Here is a 23,179-nt window from a genome sequence, read left to right on the forward strand (position 1 = left end):
TCCTAATGTACGAGGCGAGAATCAGAGTGAGAGATGCTTTAAGCGCCAGGCTCCTCCAGACGTCGTATAAATGCTTTTACAACGCGTTTACAACGCCTTTACAATGTCAGTCGGGCAATGGCATCGCAGTAATCAGTCATAGAGCTGTAATGTATTTTCTCTCTCTCTCCTCATCTCTCTCTCTCTCGCAATCTCTCTCCCTCTCTCACTGCATCTTTATCAGTCACTCTCTCCTTTCATCTCTGTACTCTATCTTTCTTTCTATCTGTCTTTTTGTCTCCATCTTTATACTGCATTTCTTTCTTTCTCTCTCTCCTTCCTTCTCTCTCTCTCTCGGCGATATGTAATACAGATTATAACCAGTCTATTTCTCTGAGAAGAATATATTAAATTAGATTATAATGATTCATCACAAGACGGTTGTTGAAATACATAAATGTAGGTGATTGGTAATGCCCTGATCATATTGTTGCACTGTTCTCAGTAATTACAACTAATGGTTTATTGCGTGGATAAAGACCGTCAGAGCAGTGCATGGGTTTAGGGTCACTTAAAATGGGTACAGTTGTTAGGAGATGGTGATAAAATACAACATATCTTAGGTTAAGATGAGGCTAAGAGGAGATATTGTGTTGCAGTAGAAATTAGGGGAGAGTGTGATGATGCTGGCTGTTTCCTCATTCACATAAACATGTTTTCTTCAGGTCAAGAACAGTTTTATTCTAAGATGGTAAAGTATATGAAAGATGATTGAAAAACACGGTTAGCGAAACAGAAACAAGATCACAAATTCACATAACACATGAAAGATGGGGAATGTATGAGTCTTCACAAAGAGGTTTAGGTATAAGGAAGTCTGTTGGGTAGGGAGTAGGATCTGGGATGGGTTTTTTCCTCTGGTTCTCTGAGGATCAGTTCACTTTTCAGGAACGATTGTCTTTGGGCCTGGACAGGGTTATAGCGAGGTTATAGCTGAGTTATAGCTGTGTTGGGAGGAGTATTTCTGTGCATGAATGATGTGTACGTGTTGTGTACGTATGGTGTTTGTGTAGTTTGTGGTTTAGTTTAACAAGGTAGGCTAAAGGTTTCATTGGGGACATGTGTGTACTGTATTGAGGACAGATGGCTGTTGTGATAGGAGCAACTGCATGGCTTCTAGGGCTGCGATAGAATAGTTGTTGAATAGGTTGATGTAGAGGAGAAAGGGGGGCGAGTGTATACCCAGAAATCCATCTGTGTGACCTCCGCATAGACTACAGAGCTTTAGAAACGCTGATGTCGGAGACCGACCCCCAGCTCCCATCGCCACGGTGACAATAAACATGTCAGCCGCCACACGCCAGCGCAATCTGCATTCAGATTTACTGTGCATGAAATATGGCAGCGCTTTTATTGGTCTAAAGACTTGTCACTCATAATTTATTGGCTGTTGCTAGGCCTGCTGGGATGTCAGTGAGTTGCCTGCTCCCTCTGGAGCGAGAGAAAGAAAGAGGGAGAAAGAGGAAGCGGAAAAGGAGGCGCAGAGTGAGAGAGGCAGAAGGAGGCGCAGAGAGAGAAGGGGGTAGAGATTGAAAGAAGGGGAGGGGAAGCAATAGTGAGAGTGATGGAGCTGGAGAAAAAGAGCAAGAAATAACATGCATCCATCCTATTTCATTGTGCAATGGGTTGACAGTGTCAGTGCAAGCCCGGGTCCATACAAATTAAGCTGCTCTGGCACCCGCTAATACAGCTTTGTATTCCTTTGAACACTGACACCTATTGATCATGTGGTTGACAGTGGAAAAATGTATCTCTGGTTAGTATCTTCACTTGAAGTGTCTGACCCAGAAATAGCAAGTTGGGGTGGATACAGTCCAAAGCACAGCACGTCCAAACAGGCTTAATTTCGTTTAATCTCTTTGGATAGAATAGGTGAAACTATTGTAATTATACCGTGGAAGATTAGATGGAAAATAACAGAGAGAAAAGATCAAAGAAATCGGTGCCTTCCCTGCAAAGACAAAGTGAATATCAAGGAGAATGAGCAGCGAAATGGTATAAAAAAAAACTATGAAATAAAAAATGAGATAAGATTCCAATCCCCCTTTTTGAAAAATGATGCTCCGCTCTTGGAGAACTATTAGAATGTTTACATTTGCTGCATTTTGTTCCATATCAAAATAATTAATTGCCTCTGTTTTCAAATTAAAAGTACATTACAATGCAATTAAGGATGCAAATGAGTCTAGGCTTGTCGCAAGCAGCCAGAAAAAGTGAGAGACAGAAATAGAGAGAGAATGTGGTGATGCATGAGAGTTGGTGTGCATTTTTGTGTATTAGTGGTAATGTATCTTTGCGTGTGTGTATGCGTGTGTGCATTTGTTTGTGTGTGCATTTTTATGTGTGTGTGTGTGTGTGTTTACGTGTGTGTGCGTGCATTTGTGTGTGTGTGTGCATTTGTGTTTGTGTGTGTGTGTGTGTGTGTGTGTGTGTCTTTGAATGAAGAGGAGCACGTTTGAATTGTGTCCTCTTAAACAACAACAGGGTAATCGGGTCACTCTTCCCATAGTAACTAATGGACCATAGGATGGTACATATCTGTTACACACACACTAAGAGCCTCCTTGTTTTGTATCTTATAACTCACTAGACATACACATCAATACAAAACACACACACACACACACACACACACACACACAACACAACACAGCACACACACTCCTCTCTGTCTTTCCTCCCTCCCTCGGGCTGTGACCTCCAAGACAGCGTTTCATGAAAGATGTCTACATCCCTGTAGAACTGTGGACCGTAAAACATAATTTTGCCATAACCTTCCCTCTTTGGAGAGAAAACAGATATAAAAGTATATAGCGTGTGGTTTACTGCGGCCCCTTCACCCATCCTGGCAGCAGCACTGGCTGATGGATGCTCCGCGTCGCCTGCCTTTTTAATTGCTCGTAAATTTTTGATCCAGGGAAACGCCACGTTCTCCTTCTCCCCTTGGCGACATGGGTGACAGAGCAGCTGGAGGGGGACAGGGGGAGGGAGAGGGAGGTGTGTGTGTTTGTGGTGGGGTGGGGGGGGGGGTGGGGGGGGCTATAAAAAACCCTCACACAGACAGCAGAACCATGGACACACTAGAACAGGAATATCTAGGATAGAGGATAGAGGATAGAATGCAGACCATAGAAATACTGTTAGAAAGCACAATGTATTCCTGGTTAAGGGGATGTTGCAGACAAACTGATAAACTATGGCATCAAATATTTTTCTCCCATTTAACAGTTTCAACATGAGAATAAAAGTTGTGAGTACTTTGAGTATCAAGTCTCTTTTAATTAAATCTGAGAATAATGTTTAATTGTGTGTGTGGCTTGGTCTGGGCCTGTATTGCAATGGGCTTGTGTACAACTGGCACTCATGTCATTGAGGACACACTTTTAGGGGGGTTACGGGCTGGGAGGATGCTTTACCACAAAAGAAAAACGATTTTCTTGCTAGCTTGGTTATTTTAAAACGAAACTCCTGATGTTTGCGCAAATTGCCCTCCTCAGAAACCTAAGAGAATAATATGAGAAGCTTGATTGAAAACTAAACACGGAGAGTTCTTTAAGTACTGAAATATAGTCTGTTAAATTTGCATATTCAGAGGCGTTGTAGTAAAGTAGTCCTTTAAGTGCCTTCACAGTGTTGACAGTAATGGATGAAAGTGAGCAGTTTGATAAATGACTAATCAGAATTCACATCTCTGTGACTGGTGGCTCCCCAAGTGGAATGGATGTGCATATGGTCTTGTTTTGTTGTGAAGTATTTTGAGGTGATTATACAGATACAGTACATCCAGAAATATATAGGTTTGCTTGACCATATCCTGTAGTGTAAAGAAAAACATGCGATATTTATATAATTGTGAGTGGGGGGTAATCAGAGGTAAAAGTGATTATGAAAACATTCTATAGAAGGGGAGAATCTAAATTAATGACAATTAGGAAATGTGAATATTTGGTTTTTTACCCTCTTTTTCGTGATTTCCAATTACGATCTTGTCTCATCACTGCAACTCCCGGGAGAGGCGAAGGTCGAGTCATGTGTCCTCCAAACCACGCTTCTTATCACTCACCTGCTTAACCCGGAAGCCAGATGCACCAATGTGTCAGAGTAAACACTGTTCAACTGACAACTGAAGTCAATCTGCAGGAGCCCAGCCCGCCACAAGAGCGCGATGACCCAAGTAAAGCCCCCCCGTCCAAACCCTCCCCTAACCCGGACGACGCTGGGCCAATTGTGCGCTGCCCTATGGGACTCCCGGTCACGGCCGGTTGTGACACAGCCTGGGATCGAACCCGGGTCTGTAGTGACACCTCAAGCACTGCGATGCAGTGCCTTAGACCGCTGCGCCACTCGGGAGGCCGTAAATGTGAAGCTTTAATGTGAAATCATGCAAATATCTATACAGTTACATCACAATTTGGAACAATTTGAGATGATCAGGTTTGATGGTATTTGATACACTTTGTGAGTATTGACTCAATATAAATGTGTGCCACTGCATCACTGTGCTTGTACAGTTTACTATGGATACAGACTAGCTTGTTCTTTGAAGAAAACAATTAAATTCTCTCCTCCCTCCCTCCCTCCCTCCCTCCCTCCCTCCCCATTCTCTGTTCTGTCTGTTCTGCTCTCTGTCCTCCCTGCTGTCTGCCCTGCTGTGTGAGTGTTCTTGGCCAGTCTCATTAGTTAGTGTTCCACTAGGTGGGTCTGTCTGTAGTGATCTCTCCTCACATTGATCCTGATCCCTCTACACCCAGCAGCAGCCCTGCAGGGCCAACACACACATTGATATTTCACAGGTCACTGTCTAGGGCAGAGGTTAGAGGTCAGAGGGCACTGTGTAGGGTCACGCTCACCTTTCCAGGCTCATCAATGTTTTGGAACAAGACAGGGGAGGGGGACGATTGAATCACACACACATACTAACAAAAACACACATACTGTACATCAGGGGCGCAACTTTCACTGGGGACGGGGTCCCCCCACATTCTGAAATTGCATTTTTGTCCCCCCCAGTTTTATTACATTTTACATTTTAGTCATTTAGCAGACGCTCTTATTCAGAGCGACTTACAGTTAGTGATTGCATACATTTTCATACTGGCCCCCTGTGGGAAACGAACCCACAACCCTAGCGTTGCAAGCGCCATGCTCTACCAACTGAGCTACAGGTGACAGATGTGCGTACTACGGGGCTATAGTCATTTAGACAGGTTGTTGCAAGCAAATCCTGCGACGTTATCAAAACTCAACTCTGCCTCGATATAAGAGAACAGAGTTGAGTGTTCTCAGCTATATCAACAGTTGATTAATGAACTAACATGTTTGAGTAAATTATCCCAGCATTGCTAGCTGGCTAATTTCACCACCAGTTCACAACTAGCTAACTAGTATAGCAAGCAAAATACAGACAACTAGTTAGCTAGCTTGCTAACGTTAGCTAGCTAGCCTAGTAGTTATCTAACTAGCTAGCCATGTAGAATCTGTGATTTGAGATTCCAGTTAATCCGTTGTGCACAGATAGCTAGCTATGTACATTTCAAACTAATGTCAAGCGCAATGCTGTGTGTAACGAGCTCCTGTTCTTTCCATCAGCTAACGTAGCTAGCTAACTCAAACTGCTGGTAGCTAGCTTGCTAACTCTATTTTTGTACTGTTTACAACACAGACACAATGTTCTTTTTGGTTGATACCAAAAATCATTGGAATGTGATACAAAACGAGGCAACGGTGTGCTTTAGGACCATGCGGACGCCTCCGAGCGGTCGGGTAGGCTGTTTGGAGTGTATCCGACTGGATAAAAAAATATATATATATTATTTCCCCCCCACCTCTAAAACCAAAGTTGCGCCCCTGCTGTACATACCAGGGGTTGGAACCGGTTTAGGGAACAGAACCAAATGCCAGAAAATAACTAAATTTTTCGAGGAATGGAAACAGAACTGGGAAATGAAAGTGATCTCTAGTGTTCCGGAACCATTATTTTCAAATCTTGAGAACCGGTTAATAATGTTATTATTATACATTTTTTTACAATAATCCTAATGTCTAGTATATAATTAAAATATAAGATGCCATTTAGCAGACGCTTTTCTCCAAAGCGACTTACAGTCATGTGTGCATAAATGTTCACGTATGGGTGGTCCCGGGGATCTAACCCACTACCCTGGCGTTACAAGCGCCATGCTCTACCAATTGAGCTACAGAGGACCACAATTATGTAATTCATTATGCCTCCTACATGTCCACCCCTCTCTCTCGCTCTCTCCCCACCTGTGAAATTTCAGTTGTATCTCACTCCAGCACCAATATGACCAATCAAACATATAAACAACTAGTTTACCCGTTCCATAGCAAGCTGCTCTATCCATGCTAATTGGTGGAGTAAATGAATGAGCTAAATGTAAAAACAATGTTGATTTCACTTGTTAAAAAAAATTCTGAAAAGGAACTGTATGAACCGTTCCTTTTTTTTGGTTCGAACCGGTTCAGAACTTTATAATGCTAGTGGGAACACTGTAACGGAACAAATAAAAAATAGGGGTTCTATTCAGAATGGAAAAATTGGAAAATAATTTAGGTTCCAACCCCTTATACATACACACCTGCATGGACACACACACACACACAATACACACACTTCCACTCGACCGACACACAATGCCCAGGGCCTGTTGGCACAGAGGGAGAGAGATGGGTTACCATGATCAACCTCACCAGCATCACCCCAAATTACTCATTCTCTTAAAGGCCTATTAAAACATAATTGCCCAGCGATTTACATCCAAGTTAATGTGGCCCCGGATAATTTATTATTTTCCATAAGCCTTTTTCTTTTGTGTTGGCCAGAAAAGGAGAGAGAGACTGTAATTTCCTGAGTCATGAGGAAAAGGCATGTTGGCAGCCGAGTGTAATTGTTTAAACCCCCTCGCAGACACCTTCCAGTCGCCCCCTTTTAATCCTCGTTATCGGTCTCATTAGCCCGAGGTCAAAGGTCACCCAGCGCCCCAGAAACACAAACACAGGCACCGTGGAGGGGCGGGAGAGGGGGGTCCTTCTCCTATCCCTACTCCCTACTGCAGCTCCACTGAAGATGCCTATCTAGTATCCTGCCTATCTTCCACCCCTGCTTAGGGCTTAGGGTGTGTATGTTGGAGGCTAGTTGAGCCACCTCTGCCTTCACCTCTGCTTGTGATCTGTCTGCAGGAATCAGGACCTTGTTTTCCCCCCAGTGTCCCTCTCTAATTGAAGCTAATAAAGATCAATTTAAGTAATTAAGTGCTTTGCCTGCTTGGATGAGGGCTGGCTGGTGAATGCATTAGCAGAGCAGGGCTGCCCTTGTCTGCCTTCCCTGCTGCTACTGGTGGGGCTGGGGATAGAGGATGGAGCTGAGGGTAGGGTTGGAGGTTCCAGGGTCACGTCAATAAGCAGGCTCCCTACAGCTCCTCTGGCTTACCTGCACTGCTGGGCCGCAGCACACACGCATGCACGTACACACACACACACACACACACACACACACCAGAGGTGGGACAAAGTCATTGTTATGCAAGTCACAAGTAAGTCTCAAGTCTTTGCCCTCGAGTCCCGAGTCAAGTCGAGTCAAAGATGAGGCAAGTCCCAAGTCGAGTCAAAAGTCAAAGCCATCAAGTCTCAAGTCGAGTCCAAAGTCCTACATTTTAGTTTCGAGTCATTTCAAGTCCTCTTAGCAAGCCTTTGCAAGTCATTACAAGTCCTCGTAGCAAGTCTTCTCGAGTCATAAGGCGCAAGTCCAAGTCAAGTCACGAGTCATTGATGTTAAAGTCCAAGTCGAGTTGCAAGTCTTTGTACATTTTGTCGAGTCGAGTCTGAAGTCATCAAATTCATGACTCGAGTCTGACTCGAGTCCAAGTCACATGACTCGAGTCCACACCTCTGACACACACACACACACATATAGCTATCCATCTCGTGGTGCATGCAGTAGGCTGGGGTGTTGGTGGGAATCTGTTTCATTAGGGCTGCTGTTTCATCGCCCTGACTGGATCTAGGGATGAGCTGGGGATATCCCATTTATTCACTGGGCCCTGTGTCCCTCGCCATATGGCCCCGGAACCTGCCTCTCCCTCCGTGTTAGTGGAACGCAATTGTGTGGAATGTGTAAGAATTAAGTGTCCCATCATTCAGAGTAGACATGCAATTAGAAGAGCTGAACCAGTTTCCAGCAGACAAGCTCCGAATCCTGTCACTATAACTCACACCCAGCGCTTTCCTGCCTGGTTCTCAGGGAGTGGCACAAACATACGTGTACGTGGGTACACACACAAACATGCACTCACATACGCACGCACACACGCACACACACAAAACACACACACACTGACACACACAGAGGATGTAAACGGAAACACATACATGATCATGGACTTATCACCCAAATTCACATGCTTAAAACACACATACAAAGACATGCAGAAGCATCCCTTACTGCGCTATTGCATTCTAGCATAATGCAGTTATAGCTGTGTGACAAGAGATTATGCATACCTACTGCTGTGGGTGCACAGCATTTCTGTTTGCACACATGATCATGATGCACCCTCTGCCGTTCTTCAGTCAGCTTTTCCAGTTTAATACCTCTAAGCTATTGAGCTAACCAGGAATGGCCTCTGCTGTATGCCTATCCATCCTAGACACATCTTTGCTCAATTTCATCGCTGTCGTCTAGCAACTAAGTACAAAATGGTGAATTGCAGACATAGAGAGATAATTGCCGTTCACGCACAAAATTTGGCAAGCGCCTTTCCCACGAGACCTCGATGAAATGGTGCTTCAACCCCCGAAACTGTCATTCTTAATGAAATGGTAATTACTAACACAGCCGAACAGCTGAGGGGCCCGCCGAGCTCAGCTAGCAGGACAAACCTGCAACACAAACCAGGAGAGACTACAGACACAGAGATAGAAAGACCAGGGAGAGAGAACAGAGAGAATAAGAGAAAGATACGAGAGACATGGAGAGAGAGCCCATGAGGAAAACAGAGAGAGAGAAAAAAATACAGACACAGACAGAAATACAGGGGAGAGAGAGAAACAGAGAAAGAGAAAGATACTGATGGAGAGAGAGAGCCCAGGGAGGAAAACAGAGAGTGTAGAACAAGCGAAAGGCAGATACAGATACACAATAGAGGGAAGGCAAAAAATTGCTTATTTATGAGTTGTGTTGTAATTGTGAAACTGTAACACACACTGTACTGTAGATTGGGGGGGTGTCTCCACAGTAGCGTTACTCATTAATAAGCCTTGCTGTTTTAAAAGTGTGGCTGTCGATGCGAGGGAGGGGAGCGTTTGTTAAAAGGGGCCACGTGGCCCCGATAATTGATTGCTTTGTAAGTGAACGCGTCTTTAACCTTTGGGAGGTCAGGCCCGGTCAGATGCCATCAGTCCTGGAGGTTTGAACCGCATCCAGCCATTTGTCTTGTGCCGCTCCCTCGTCTGTGGGGCCGATTTGTCGAGCGTCAGATGCTTTAGGTGTTTAGATTACAGGCGGAGTAGGAAAACAAAGGCAAAATGCCACCCCAAACAAAGGGCTCTGCTGAGATCTCCCACTGATCTGCGCGGGCAGGAGGCCAGCATCCCAGGGTGCTGAAACTGAAGGGGCCCTGCCTGAAACAGAGCCACATAGAACCACAATGGAGGCTGAAGCACAGCCCAGTGTGGGCCTTGAAACCCAGCCAGCACGAAGCCTGAATGGGAGCCAATGTGAGGTTTGAACCGCTGCCAGAACGGTGACATGAGATAGAGCCAGAATGGTGCCTTGAGACTGAGCTAGAATGGCAATTTGAGACTGCGGCCTTTGGATGCTGCTGCTCTTTTACACAGGGAAACTGGGGTCCCGGGTTGGAGCCGTGACTGATACTCCCCTGCTGGAGGCCTTTAAACCACCCTGCCCTCCCAGGTATTTAGAGCTGTCAGTCATCATGGCTGTAGAGGCAGGCTGCACTGGGATGATTTATCATAAAGATTATCAGGGCCACTGGCCACTGCGTCACTCACACACACACATACACACACAGGCAAGCAGCCCACCTATAGGACACCACAAAGACAAGGTCACACACACTGCTGCACTCTGACTGGTGTCTCTACGGTCTCTACGATTTATAGATACCACCACAACTCAGTGTGGTCTATAGAATCCAGATGAATATGGAGAATCTATGGTCTCAGGGCAGAGTCTGAGCTCTCCCTTGTCGACTTGTAAAACCGGCCCAGAGGCGGTTCTACCCTGCTAACTCTCACAGCCAGCCTGATAAATGTATTAATTATGGAGACCTTTTTCTTCTTTCTACAAGCCAATTACTCTGAGCCTCTGAACTGTATGTGTTTTACTACAGAGAGGCAAGGTAATTAAAGATATGGTTCATTCACAGAGCAACAATCCCACTTTTAATAGAACGATCGTTTAATGTAATAATATATGAGTGGATCCAAAATAATATAATTTCCTATGAATGAAAAAATCTATGTGTAATTGTTACTTAATTAGTGAGGGAGACAGGAAGGAGGAGTCCTGTGTGTGTGTGTGTGTGTGTGTGTGTGTGTGTGTGTGTGTGTGTGTGTGTGTGTGCGCGCATGCATGGGTGTGCATGTGCATGCTTGTGCATATGTATGTGTGCATCGTGTGTGTGATATACTGGCTTTCCTGTTGATTAGGAGGCTTAATGAGCAGCAGGAAGATGAGAAGGGGGGCCAGTGTGGTGATGTGACGTTGACCTCTGACCCTGATTCCTGATTGGGTGTTTATATTGAATTAGACAGTGTTGGATAAACACAGAGCCGATCCAATTTCTATCCTTAATACAGTCAACTTCAGCAGCTAGTCTTCTTTCTTTACATTGGATGTGACTGAATGTACATGTAGCTTCTTTGCTAAGAAAATATATGTTCTTGCTTGTGTACCCAAAGTATATGTAGTTGGATAAAGAGAGAAAATAATATGTCTGTTTTGTGTCGGTGTGTAGCGGTAGCTGTGTAAATGTGATGGATTATGTGAGTGTGGAGATAAAACGTCAGGGTGTATGTGTGTATATGTGTGTTTGATCATATTCAACATACATGGTTTGTGTGAGGGAATGTGTTTGATTGATGGGGCAGTAGATAAAGTGGGCTGAGTAGGGAAAGGGAAAGGGGGATACCTAGTCAGTTGTACAACTGAATGCATTCAACCGAAATGTGTCTTTCACATTTAGCCCAACCCCTCTGAATCAGTGTGTGTGTATGTATGTATGTGTGTGTGTGTGTGTGTGTCACATCGACGGGGCCACAGTGGAGAGGATCAAAAGCTTCAAGTTCCTTGGCGTGTACATCACTGAGGATCTGAAATGGTCCCTCCACACTGACACACTGGTGAAGAAGGTGCAACAGCACCTCTTCAACCTCAGGAGGCTGAAGAAATTTGGCGTGGCCCCTAAGACCCTCACGAACACCTACAGATGCACCATAGAGAGCATTCTACATTCTGTATCAACGCCTGGTACGGCAACTGCACCGCCCGCAGAGCTCTCCAGAGGGGGGTGTGGTCAGCCCAACGCATCATCGGGGGCACACTGCCTGCCCTCCAGGTCATCTACAGCCACCGGTGTCACAGGAAGACCAAGAAGATAATCAAGGACCTCAGCCACCCGAGCCATGGCCTGTTCACCCTGCTACCATCTAGCAGGTGGAGACAGTCCAGGTGCATCAAAGCTGGGACCGAGATAATTAAAAACAGCTTCTATCGCCAGGCCATCAGACTGTTAAACAGCCATCACTAGCCGGCCCCGCCCAGTACCCTGCCCCTTAGACACTGTCACTAGCCGGCTACCACCCGGTACACAACCCTACACCTTAGAGTCTGCTGCCCTATGTACATAGAGTCGTTGAACACTGGTCACTTTAATAATGTTTACTCATCCTATATAACTACTGCTGTACATACTGTGTGTATTTAAATACTGTAATCTCGATTTAGTGCATTCTAATATTTCTACTACTGTACATTGCATTTTACTTACACTGTTTATACACATTGCATATTTATTTATATACTATAGCTCACTATAGACATAGCTAACTCTAATATACTACTGCTGTACATATCATTCTTAGTATATCTTGTGTGGGTTGGCGGATGGGGTGAGCTCTCTCTTGGTCGGGGGTGTGCAGCAGGCGTGCGGACGGGCGTCTGCACCCCCACCCCAAACCCACAGCGCCGCGGGCAAGAGGGACCCCGTGCTCTCCACCCCCACTAATGTATAATTCATGCTAAGTAGCAATTTTGATGTTTTGCTAGGGGGAGAGAAAAATACAAGAAATTTCAAAATAAGGTTGCCTGTTTTTTCCCCCAATCCAGAGTTAATTTGCGATACCACACAATTAGTCAACACAGAATCTGAGGATATATGGCTGCCCTAGAGTTGCACCAGTAATAACCAAGGGAGAAAAATTCACCCAATAACTTTGTCCCGAGTGTTTCAAATCCAAAAAAGTGCCTGATGGAGAGAGTTGCTAACAAGAGTATATGTATCTCTATATGGACTAATGAACCCCAAATACCCCATGGTTAAAAAAAACAACACACAACTCCATATCAGACCAATGACTGTGGGTATCAGACACTTTAATAAACTAAAAAGGAGAGATTCAACTATGTTTGATGCTCATGTACTACACTATAGATGACAGATGTGTTCTAATCTATGGTATCAAGGACTAGTTACTTTGCTCAGCAAAAAAAAAGAAAAACACTTGGGACCTTGAATGGAATCTTCTGCCAAGCTTTTAGCACTATGCTCACTCACAAGGGCACCAGCCTTCAGAGGGACCGGGGCTTGGTGTGCATCCAACAAAAGCGTCCCCCAGAATGTAATCTTCAAATCCACTTTAAATTTGTGTTTGAATAACACTCAGGTGACAAATCAAAATATGTTGGATGCTAAGAATTAAGTCACCTGCTATTGATCATTAAAATGTTCCTAGATAAGTCTGCTTGTATAAAGGGATGTTTGCACTCTCTCTCTCTCTCTCTCTCTCTCTCTCTCTCTCTCTCTCTCTCTCTACCAGGGCCTGTGCCAAACCCACCCTACCCCCCCATTTTCTCCTGCTAGATATTTCATTAAACTTTTAACTCTTTGCAAGGTAATTCACTTGACATTTCAGGAGGAGGGTTTTAGCACTACTTATTGTTGCCTCTGCAATTTACTGTCAGATGGACACTGACAGTAAATGGCTTTTGGAAATCTCCAAAAGCCATTTAAAGGAAACCTAAAAGGAGTGTAAAATGCTGTCTTGATGAGTTTTTTTTAAAGCTTTTCTTGTCTCAAATACTGCTATGGACCTATGTGAACAAAGTCTGTGAAAACCAGCAATATTTCAGTCCAATAAATTGCATTGTGTGTCTTACAAAGTAACATTTAAACCAACAATGGAGGAAAGTGTTTTATGGCAAGGCCTTGCGCTGCATAGGTCCCAGTGGCACCGATTTAATTAAGACCTCTTGTCTTAATTACTTAATAAGCCTAATTAGTAACATTTCTGGAGAGAGGGATTTGGCTGTAAGTGAGATGAAAATCGGTGGAATTGAGTCCATTTGTTATTTCATTTAAGTCCAATGTTAATCAAATCATTTTGTGTGTAGCACAGCTCGGGGAGATGTTTGAAACCAGAGATGGTTCATTGTGGGATTTGTCAGGTCCTCCAACCCTGCATTAAAAACATACTGCTGATAATCATGATACATACGGATAAAAAAATACACAATCTAGGCTAATAGCTCGTAAACCACATCAGAAAGAGTCTGTGCAGCAGTCGGATCAAGCCCATAATACTGCCAGTGTTTTGTCAGTGTTACCTGCCATACATAGACAGATGTGTGGAGGGGAGGGGGTGAGGAGAGGGTGAGGAGGGGGGTGAGGAGTGGGGGCTTGCCGTGTCACTGCGGCGATAAGCAGGGCCAAACCCACCAATCACATGTTCTGCCGCTGGCGCATTCCTGGCCACTTAATTAGGGGTTGTTGGTACCACAGAAGGTGTCACCAACCTTTTCACTGGGAGAACAGATGGTGTCCTTTTTCTGAGGTCCTGCCAATGCCCACTCTCCCGCGCTCCTGGGAAAATGACCTAACTCAAAAGCAGCTGCTTAGTCCGGCTTGAGTGATTCTTTAGAGCCACTTCTATTGGGGACTTAGCAGGACGTACCACTGCAGAGAGAGGGGGGAGAGACCACGAGGACTGTATCCCTGACCAGTCATTAGTTCCGTGTTTTTACATGTTATGATATATGGAGTTATATTAGGCTTCCGTATCAATGCTTCTTAGACAAGGACTGCAGAAAGAAAGTGAGGGTCGAACCTTAAAGTGCGTGACGAGTTCACATTCTGCATGTGGAAGCACCTCCCCCCGCCACAACCAGATGGTGTGAATGTCAACAGAGAATGGTCCTGTCCTGGATAGGACTGTCTGGGGAACAAAAAGTGAAAGGGTTCCTCAACAGTTACAAAGAGGGGCTATGGAGAGACTGTGAGGGAAGGGGCCTGATTCCTAATAGATAAAAATAACGTGAGAGTTGTGAGAGGGCAGAACTTGCCACTGGGGAGTGAAAGGGGATGCAGAGAATCCTAGGCTGCAGATTGGATACCTGGGGAGGCAGGGGGTCTGGAGGGGGTCAGGGTTTTACATGCCCCGTGCTGGGTGGACAGAAGATGGCCTGTCACTCATTCGTCAGCTTGGCTCAGACTGGGGAACCAGGGTGTTGATTAGAACATATGGGACCATACAGCACAGGCAGAATCACAGGGTCACATGACTGTTTTGTTATTGGAGGCTAGGGATATCTAGTTTGCCTGCATATGGTATATCTGTTGATTTTGAAATACATTTTGTACTTTGTAAGTTTAGTTTTAACGTTAGCTCTTGGGATTTTTGTTTTGCATTCATACCCTTTCGTAAAAGTCTTATGAAATAAATGCAAATGGTTATACAATAGGAATTATGTTTTTTTTGTTATTGCTGATTAATAATTTATTTCAAGAAAGGTGAAAATATATGTATATCAAGTTTGGCATAAAATGTAGGGTAAGAAAAACACATTTTACCCAGGTTTTATGTTATAGTCAGGTGATTCTTCTTCTCCGTGTGCTAGTGCAGTGTATTATATCCCCCCTGTTAGTCGAGGGATCTCATCTGATGGCTGAGTGGGGAGTTTCACTGGAAATAGGCTCAGCTCAGCTCAGCTGTAGCATTTTATTGACGTGGCAGGACATAAAACCTGTCATTTTCATCATGTTCTATAGTGGGTAAACCTGTTTCCTACTGCTTTTTCTATCAGATATATGTCTGTGCAGTTTTATGGCTGTGGAGTTGGGGCCAACCCTGATCGATCTATTGAAGCTTGGGATTTAATAGCTGCACAGCGCCCGGTTCAGGGCAATGGGGAGGAAGGTATATTTAATCACTAAACAGGAGAGAGGTGACAAGCCCCGGTCGCTAACACTTTCTGTTTTATGAGGAGGAGCAGAAGCCCACACAGTCACACACTGTAGTGTTAAGGCACGATGGATAGAAGACAGGCCTACAATAGAACTGGTCTTTTCTATCAATGATACAATGTTTGAAATGTTGATTTCTTCTCTTTTTTTTTTTTTACTTGTCATACATCAAAGATTAAACCTGAAAGTTTAACTGTTTAAAAGTACTATCCTATAAATATTGCCCACAGTGTTCAAATGAACCCAAATGATCTTGTCCCAGACGACTACAGTAGCACCTCTACATGGCTAATGATATTAGAGTCGTGGCTGGTGACTCAGTGGTGGTGATAGTGTGGGATTAGATTCTGTACATTGAGCCTGTTGTTGCTGTTTGGGGACACAGAAGGGGGTCCTCTGGTCCCCCTCAGATAGATAGACAGAGCTGTGAGAGATATGGGGGTAGAGAGAGAGAGATTGTTCATTTATTAAATACTTCATATATATTGCTTTGGCAACAGTGGCAACCATCCATTCATGCCAACAAAGCATTTAATGAATTGAGAGAGAGAGAGAGAAAGAGAGAGAGAGAGAATATTGGACAGCAAAATGACCATCCGTCACTGGGCCTATCACTCAATGAACCGACAGAGCGAACATCCCTTTATACAAGGAGACTTACAGTGGGGAAAAAAAGTATTTAGTCAGCCACCAATTGTGCAAGTTCTCCCACTTAAAAAGATGAGAGAGGTCTGTAATTTTCATCATAGGTACACGTCAACTATGACAGACAAATTGAGGAAAAAAAATCCAGAAAATCACATTGTAGGATTTTTAATGAATTTATTTGCAAATTATGGTGGAAAATAAGTATTTGGTCACCTACAAACAAGCAAGATTTCTGGCTCTCACAGACCTGTAACTTCTTCTTTAAGAGGCTCCTCTGTCCTCCACTCGTTACCTGTATTAATGGCACCTGTTTGAACTTGTTATCAGTATAAAAGACACCTGTCCACAACCTCAAACAGTCACACTCCAAACTCCACTATGGCCAAGACCAAAGAGCTGTCAAAGGCCACCAGAAACAAAATTGTAGACCTGCACCAGGCTGGGAAGACTGAATCTGCAATAGGTAAGCAGCTTGGTTTGAAGAAATCAACTGTGGGAGCAATTATTAGGAAATGGAAGACATACAAGACCACTGATAATCTCCCTCGATCTGGGGCTCCACGCAAGATCTCACCCCGTGGGGTCAAAATGATCACAAGAACGGTGAGCAAAAATCCCAGAACCACACGGGGGGACCTAGTAAATGACCTGCAGAGAGCTGGGACCAAAGTAACAAAGCCTACCATCAGTAACACACTACGCCGCCAGGGACTCAAATCCTGCAGTGCAAGACGTGTCACCCTGCTTAAGCCAGTACATGTCCAGGCCCGTCTGAAGTTTGCTAGAGTGCATTTGGATGATCCAGAAGAGGATTGGGAGAATGTCATATGGTCAGATGAAACCAAAATATAACTTTTTGGTAAAACCTCAACTCGTCGTGTTTGGAGGACAAAGAATGCTGAGTTGCATCCAAAGAACACCATACCTACTGTGAAGCATGGGGGTGGAAACATCATGCTTTGGGGCTGTTTTTCTGCAAAGGGACCAGGACGACTGATCCGTGTAAAGGAAAGAATGAATGGGGCCATGTATCGTGAGATTTTGAGTGAAAACCTCCTTCCATCAGCAAGGGCATTGAAGATGAAACGTGGCTGGGTCTTTCAGTATGACAATGATCCCAAACACACCGCCCGGGCAACGAAGGAGTAGCTTCGTAAGAAGCATTTCAAGGTCCTGGAGTGGCCTAGCCAGTCTCCAGATCTCAACCCCATAGAAAATCTTTGGAGGGAGTTGAAAGTCAGTGTTGCCCAGCGACAGCCCCAAAACATCACTGCTCTAGAGGAGATCTGCATGGAGGAATGGGCCAAAATACTAGCAACAGTGTGTGAAAACCTTGTGAAGACTTACAGAAAACGTTTGACCTGTGTCACTGCCAACAAAGGGTATATAACAAAGTATTGAGAAACTTTTGTTATTGACCAAATACTTATTTTCCACCATAATTTGCAAATAAATTCATAAAAAATCCTACAATGTGATTTTCTGGATTTTTTTTCTCATTTTTTCTGTCATAGTTGACGTGTACCTATGATGAAAATTACAGGCCTCTCTCATCTTTTTAAGTGGGAGAACTTGCACAATTGGTGGCTGACTAAATACTTTTTTTCCCCACTGTATCTAGGAAAATGTAAATGATCAATAGCAGGTGACTTTGAGAGACTTTTGAGAGACTTTTTGTCTCAATAATGAGACATCTTCATAGAGAGAGCGAGAGAGAGAGAGGTCCCCTGACCTTTTTGGCACTGGGAGCTTATAGAGCACCCTCCACCTGTTCCCTGCCATGCTCTCAGACCCCACTTCCCCCTGCCACTGATGCCCCTTCACTTCCACTAAGCTCCTGATGTGTCTAACCTTGACGCTGAGGGTGTACAGCACCTTGCCCACCACCTACGCAAACTCCCCCAGGCTCTGAGTGTTAAAAGTCAGTAACACCTCCGGACCCCCCTGCCCCAGTCCCCATTCTCTACTGTCTCTTGCAGTGGTGGAAAAGGTGGTGGACAGAGTGGGAGGGAGATAGGGAGGGAGGGAGGGGGGGAGAGATAAAGCGAGAGAGAGAAAGTGAATGAGAAAACAAGAGAGCAAGCCCCATGCAAGGCAGCGGATTGACTTATAAATCAGCTCCTTCTCCCTGACTTCACTGAGAGAGAGAGAGAAGGGAGAAACACTGAGAGAGAGGTAGAGAGAGAGGCAGAGAGAGAGGCCCATCATCCAGACTAATGACTTTCACTTATTGCAGATTAATGATGGAGCGATGTTAATTACACTACAAGCTCTTTGTCACCCTCTGAGGTTACCACTGGGAATGTTGTGGGAGCGTTACGGCAGCACTCGGCCTAACAACCGTGTGCCAGAGCGCAGAATAACTGATGAATTTACGAACGCTCAACACTAGATGAATATTGCCGGTGTTAGTAAACTCGGACAAAAAAGCGTCATTCAATTGTTGCCAGCAGCACAGTTACAGTCAACAACGCTCTAGATAACATGAAATAAAGCTAAGCTGCTAGCCATCAAGAGACAGGTTGAAGCCTGCTTAACAGCGGCGTTCCCGCTTGTTGGATGCATCTCCGCCTTGTCGTTTTGTCGTTATCCGACTGGCCGGTGTTGCCCGGAGCTCCACCATCTGATAGCGCCGTCGAAGGAGCACAGCATGAGGAGCAAGGCAATCAACGATGGTCGCATGTCACGAGCCGTGGAAGCCGAAGACAGCGACCTCCCGCAAAGCAGTCTACACTCCCAACGAGAGGCCCGGAGCGGATACAAACAACGAATAGCTTCGCCGTACTGGAGCCTGATCTTCCTGCACCTTCGTCGCTGGGGGTGTCTGCGGCCGCAATGCCTACTACTACGATTTCGAAGTCGACAGCGGAAGCCTTCCGTCCCTGCTCTGGATCGAGCGGGGCTTCTCCATCTGTTGGAGGCATGCATCTTGTGAAGCGTGGGAGTGGCCGAATTTCCTCGTCCCAGCCGTGATTTTGGGCAGCTCCATGGTAAGAAATGTGACCGTTCCTGGTGCAAAAACAATGTCCTATCCCGGAGCTTGAGTAAATGACATTACTAAGCTGCTCCCGAATGTAATATGTCAGGACATGGAAATCGATTCTATCGTAGTCCATGTGGGTTTTAATGACATTATGAAGGGCAGCTCTGAACAGTTGAAACTGGATTTTAAAGAGCTGATTGACTCTCTGCTAGACACTAACAAAAAACCTATCATATGTGCCCTCTCTGAATCGTGGCATTGAACGCTTTAGCAGGATTCTTGCTCTTCACAACTGGCTACGTGATTATTGCAGCTCAATGGGTGTAACTTTTGTTGACAATTTCGATACCTTTTGGAAACAAAACACGTTTTATAAGGAGGATGGGATCCACCCAAATAATTTGGGTTCCTGGATCCTTTCACAGCATTATAAGGCTGCGTTGAGACAATAACTTAGCAATGACCCAAGCCCAGCTCAGCTAATCACTACCATTGTGACGCAGAGTTGTCAAAATGCTTCAGCAAATGTACATTACATCAGGGGCGTCGGTAGTCACAATATAAGTAACCTAATTTATGTCCCTCTAACTGCCCTGAATGCCACTGCTGATCCTACAGCTATTGTGTGCAGTAATCATGTGCCTAATAACCAGATTTATACTGTTAGCACTGAGCCGGTGTACCCGAGGAGGCAGTCCACTGTGTGCAGCTCACCGTGCACTAACATAAAGAAGATGAGCACATATACTGCTGCTAAGCTTCCCAGTAAAGCAATAAAAACAAGTAAGCATCCCAGAAGAAAAGTGCTCAAAATAGCCCAAGTTAACATATGTAGCTTAAGAAACAAGGTTCATGAAGTCAATAATTTGCTAGTAACAGATGACATTCATATTCTGACTATCTCTGAAACTCACTTAGATAATACCTTTGATGATACAGGGGTAGCAATACAAGGTTATAACATTTACAGAAAATATAGAAATGCCAATGGTGGAGGTGTTGTTGTTTATCTACAGAACCACATTCCTGTGAAGATTAGAGAGGATCTCATGTTAAATACTGTTGAAGTGGTCCTCTGTAGCTCAGCTGGTAGAGCACGGCGCTTTTAACGCCAAGGTAGTGGGTTCGATCCCCGGGACCACCCATACACAAAAATGTATGCATGCATGACTGTAAGTCGCTTTGGATAAAAGCGTCTGCTAAATGGCATATTATTCATATTATAAGTAATATGGCTACAGGTTCATCTGCCTCACCTAAAGCCAATTCTGGTGGGAAGCTGCTATAGACCACCAAGTGCTAACAGTCAATATCTGGATAACATGTGTGAAATGCTTGATAATGTATGTGATATCAATAGAGAGGTATACTTTCTGGGTGATTTAAATATTGACTGGCTGTCATCAGGCTGCCCACTCAAGAGAAAGCTTCAAACTGTAACCAGTGCCTGCAACCTGGTTCAGGTTATCAGTCAACCTACCAGGGTGGTTACAAACAGTACAGGAATTAAATCATCAACATGTTTTGATCATATCTTTACTAATGCTGCAGAGATTTGTTTGAAAGCAGTATCCTAATCCATTGGATGTAGTGATCACAATATAGTAGCCATATCTAGGAAAACCGAAGTTCCAAAGGCTGGGCCTAATATTGTGTATAAGAGGTAATACAATAAGTTTTGTAGTGATTCCTATGTTGTTCATGTAAAGAATATATGTTGGTCTGTGGTGTGTAATGTGGAGCAAACAGACACTGCACTTGACACATTTAAGAAATTGCTTATTCCAGTTACTAATAAGCATGCACCCATTAAGTAAATGACTGTAAAAACTGTTAAATCCCCGTGGATTGATGAGGAATTGAAAAATGGTATGGTTGAGACGGATGAGGCAAAAGGAATGGCAAATAAGTCTGGCTGCACAACCAATTGGCAAATGTATTGCAAATTGAGAAATCATGTGACTAAACTGAATAAAAAGAAGAAGAAACAACACTATGAAACAAGGATAAATGACATAAAGAATGATAGTAAAAAGCTTTGGAGCACCTTAAATGAAATTTTGGGAAAAAAGGCAAACTCAGCTCTATCATTCATTGTATCAGATGGCTCATTCAACACAAAACCAACTGATATTGCCAACTACTTTAATAATTTTTTCATTGGCAAGATTAGCAAATTTAGGCAAGACATGCCAGCAACAATTGCTGACACTACACATCCAAGTATATTTTACCAAATTATGAAAGACAAGCATTGTAATTTTGAATTCCGTAAAGTGAGTGTGGATTGTTGTCTATTAACAATGACAAGCCACCGGGGTCTGACAACTTGGATGGAAAATTGCTGAGGATAATAGCAGACGATATTGCCACTCCTGTTTGCCATATTTTCAATTTAAGCCTACTAGAATGTGTGTGCCCCAGGCTTGGAGGGAAGCAAAAGTCATTCCGCTACCTAAGAATAGTAAAGCCCCCTTTACTGGCTCAAACAGCCAACCAATTAGCCTGTTACCAACCCTTAGTAAACTATTGGAAAAAATTGTGTTTGACCAGATACAATGCTATTTTACTGTAAACAAATTGACAACAAACTTTCAGCATGCTTATAGAAAAGGACATTCAACAAGCACAGCACTTACACAAATGACTGATGATTGGCTGAGAGAAATTGATGATAAAAATTGTGGGGGCTGTTTTGTTAGACTTCAGTGCGGCTTTTGACATTATCGATCATAGTCTGCTGCTGGAAAAACGTATGTGTTATGGCTTTACACCCCCTGCTATAATGTGGATAAAGAGTTACTTGTCTAACAGAACACAGAGGGTGTTCTTTAATGGAAGCCTCTCAAACATAATCCAGGTAGAATCAGGAATTCCCCAGGGCAGCTGTCTAGGCCCCTTGCCTTTTTCCATCTTTACTAACGACATGCCACTGGCTTTGAGTAAAGCCATTGTGTCTATGTATGCGGATGACTCAACACTATACACGTCAGCTACTACAGCAACTGAAATAACTGCAACACTTAACAAAGAGTTGCAGTTAGTTTCGGAATGGGTTGCAAGGAATAAGTTAGTCCTGAATATTTCCAAAACTAAAAGCATTGTATTTGGGTCAAATCATTCACTAAACCCTAAACCTCAACTACATCTCGTAATGAATAATGTGGAAATTGAGCAAGTTGAGGTGACTAAACTGCTTGGAGTAACCCTGGATTGTAGACTGTCATGGTCAAAGCATATTGATACAACAGTAGCTAAGATGGGGAGAAGTATGTCCATAATTAAGCGCTGCTCTGTCTTCTTAACAACACTATCAACAAGGCAGGTCCTACAGGCCCTAGTTTTGTCGCACCTAGACTACTGTTCAGTAGTGTGGTCAGGTGCCACAAAGAGGGACTTGGGAAAATTACAGTTGGCTCAGAACAGGGCAGCACGGCTGGCCCTTAAAAGTACACGGAGAGCTAACATTGATGACATGCATGTCAGTCTCTCCTGGCTCAGAGTGGAAGAGAGATTGACTTCATCACTGCTTGTTTTTGTGAGAGGTGTCGACGAGCTGAATGTACTGAGCTGTCTGTTTGGACTACTGCCACACAGCTCGGACAACCATGCATACCCCACAAGACATGCCACCAGAGGTCTCTTCACAGTCCCCAAGTCCACTATGGGAGGCGCACAGTACTACATAGAGCCATGACTCTATTCCACATCAGGTAACTGATGCAAGCAGTAGAATCTGATTTAAAAAACAGGTAAAAATACACCTTGTGGAACAGCGGGGACTGTGAAGAGACACACACACAGGTACATACACACATACACATGGATAGACACTCACTCTACACACACATACACATGGATGTTGTATTGTAAATATGTGATAGTGGAGTAGTGGCCTGAGGGAACACACTAAATGTATTGGGTAAAGTGTTATGAAATATAATGTAATGTAATATTTTAAGTTGCATATAACTGCCTTAATGTTGCAGGACCCCAGGAAGAGTAGCTG

General features: G+C 44.1%; 1 protein-coding gene across 1 annotated transcript in view; it reads left to right on the plus strand.

Moving 5' to 3' along the window:
* The window catches only part of LOC121543941 (neuroendocrine convertase 1-like), a gene marked incomplete at its 3' end in the record, with an annotated part of 171,864 nt that overhangs the window by 134,729 nt on the left and 13,956 nt on the right, over positions 1-23,179 (plus strand). The window lies entirely within an intron of this gene.

This window comes from Coregonus clupeaformis, unplaced genomic scaffold, assembly GCF_020615455.1.
Source record: "Coregonus clupeaformis isolate EN_2021a unplaced genomic scaffold, ASM2061545v1 scaf0419, whole genome shotgun sequence".
In the NCBI taxonomy this organism is placed as follows: domain Eukaryota; kingdom Metazoa; phylum Chordata; class Actinopteri; order Salmoniformes; family Salmonidae; genus Coregonus; species Coregonus clupeaformis.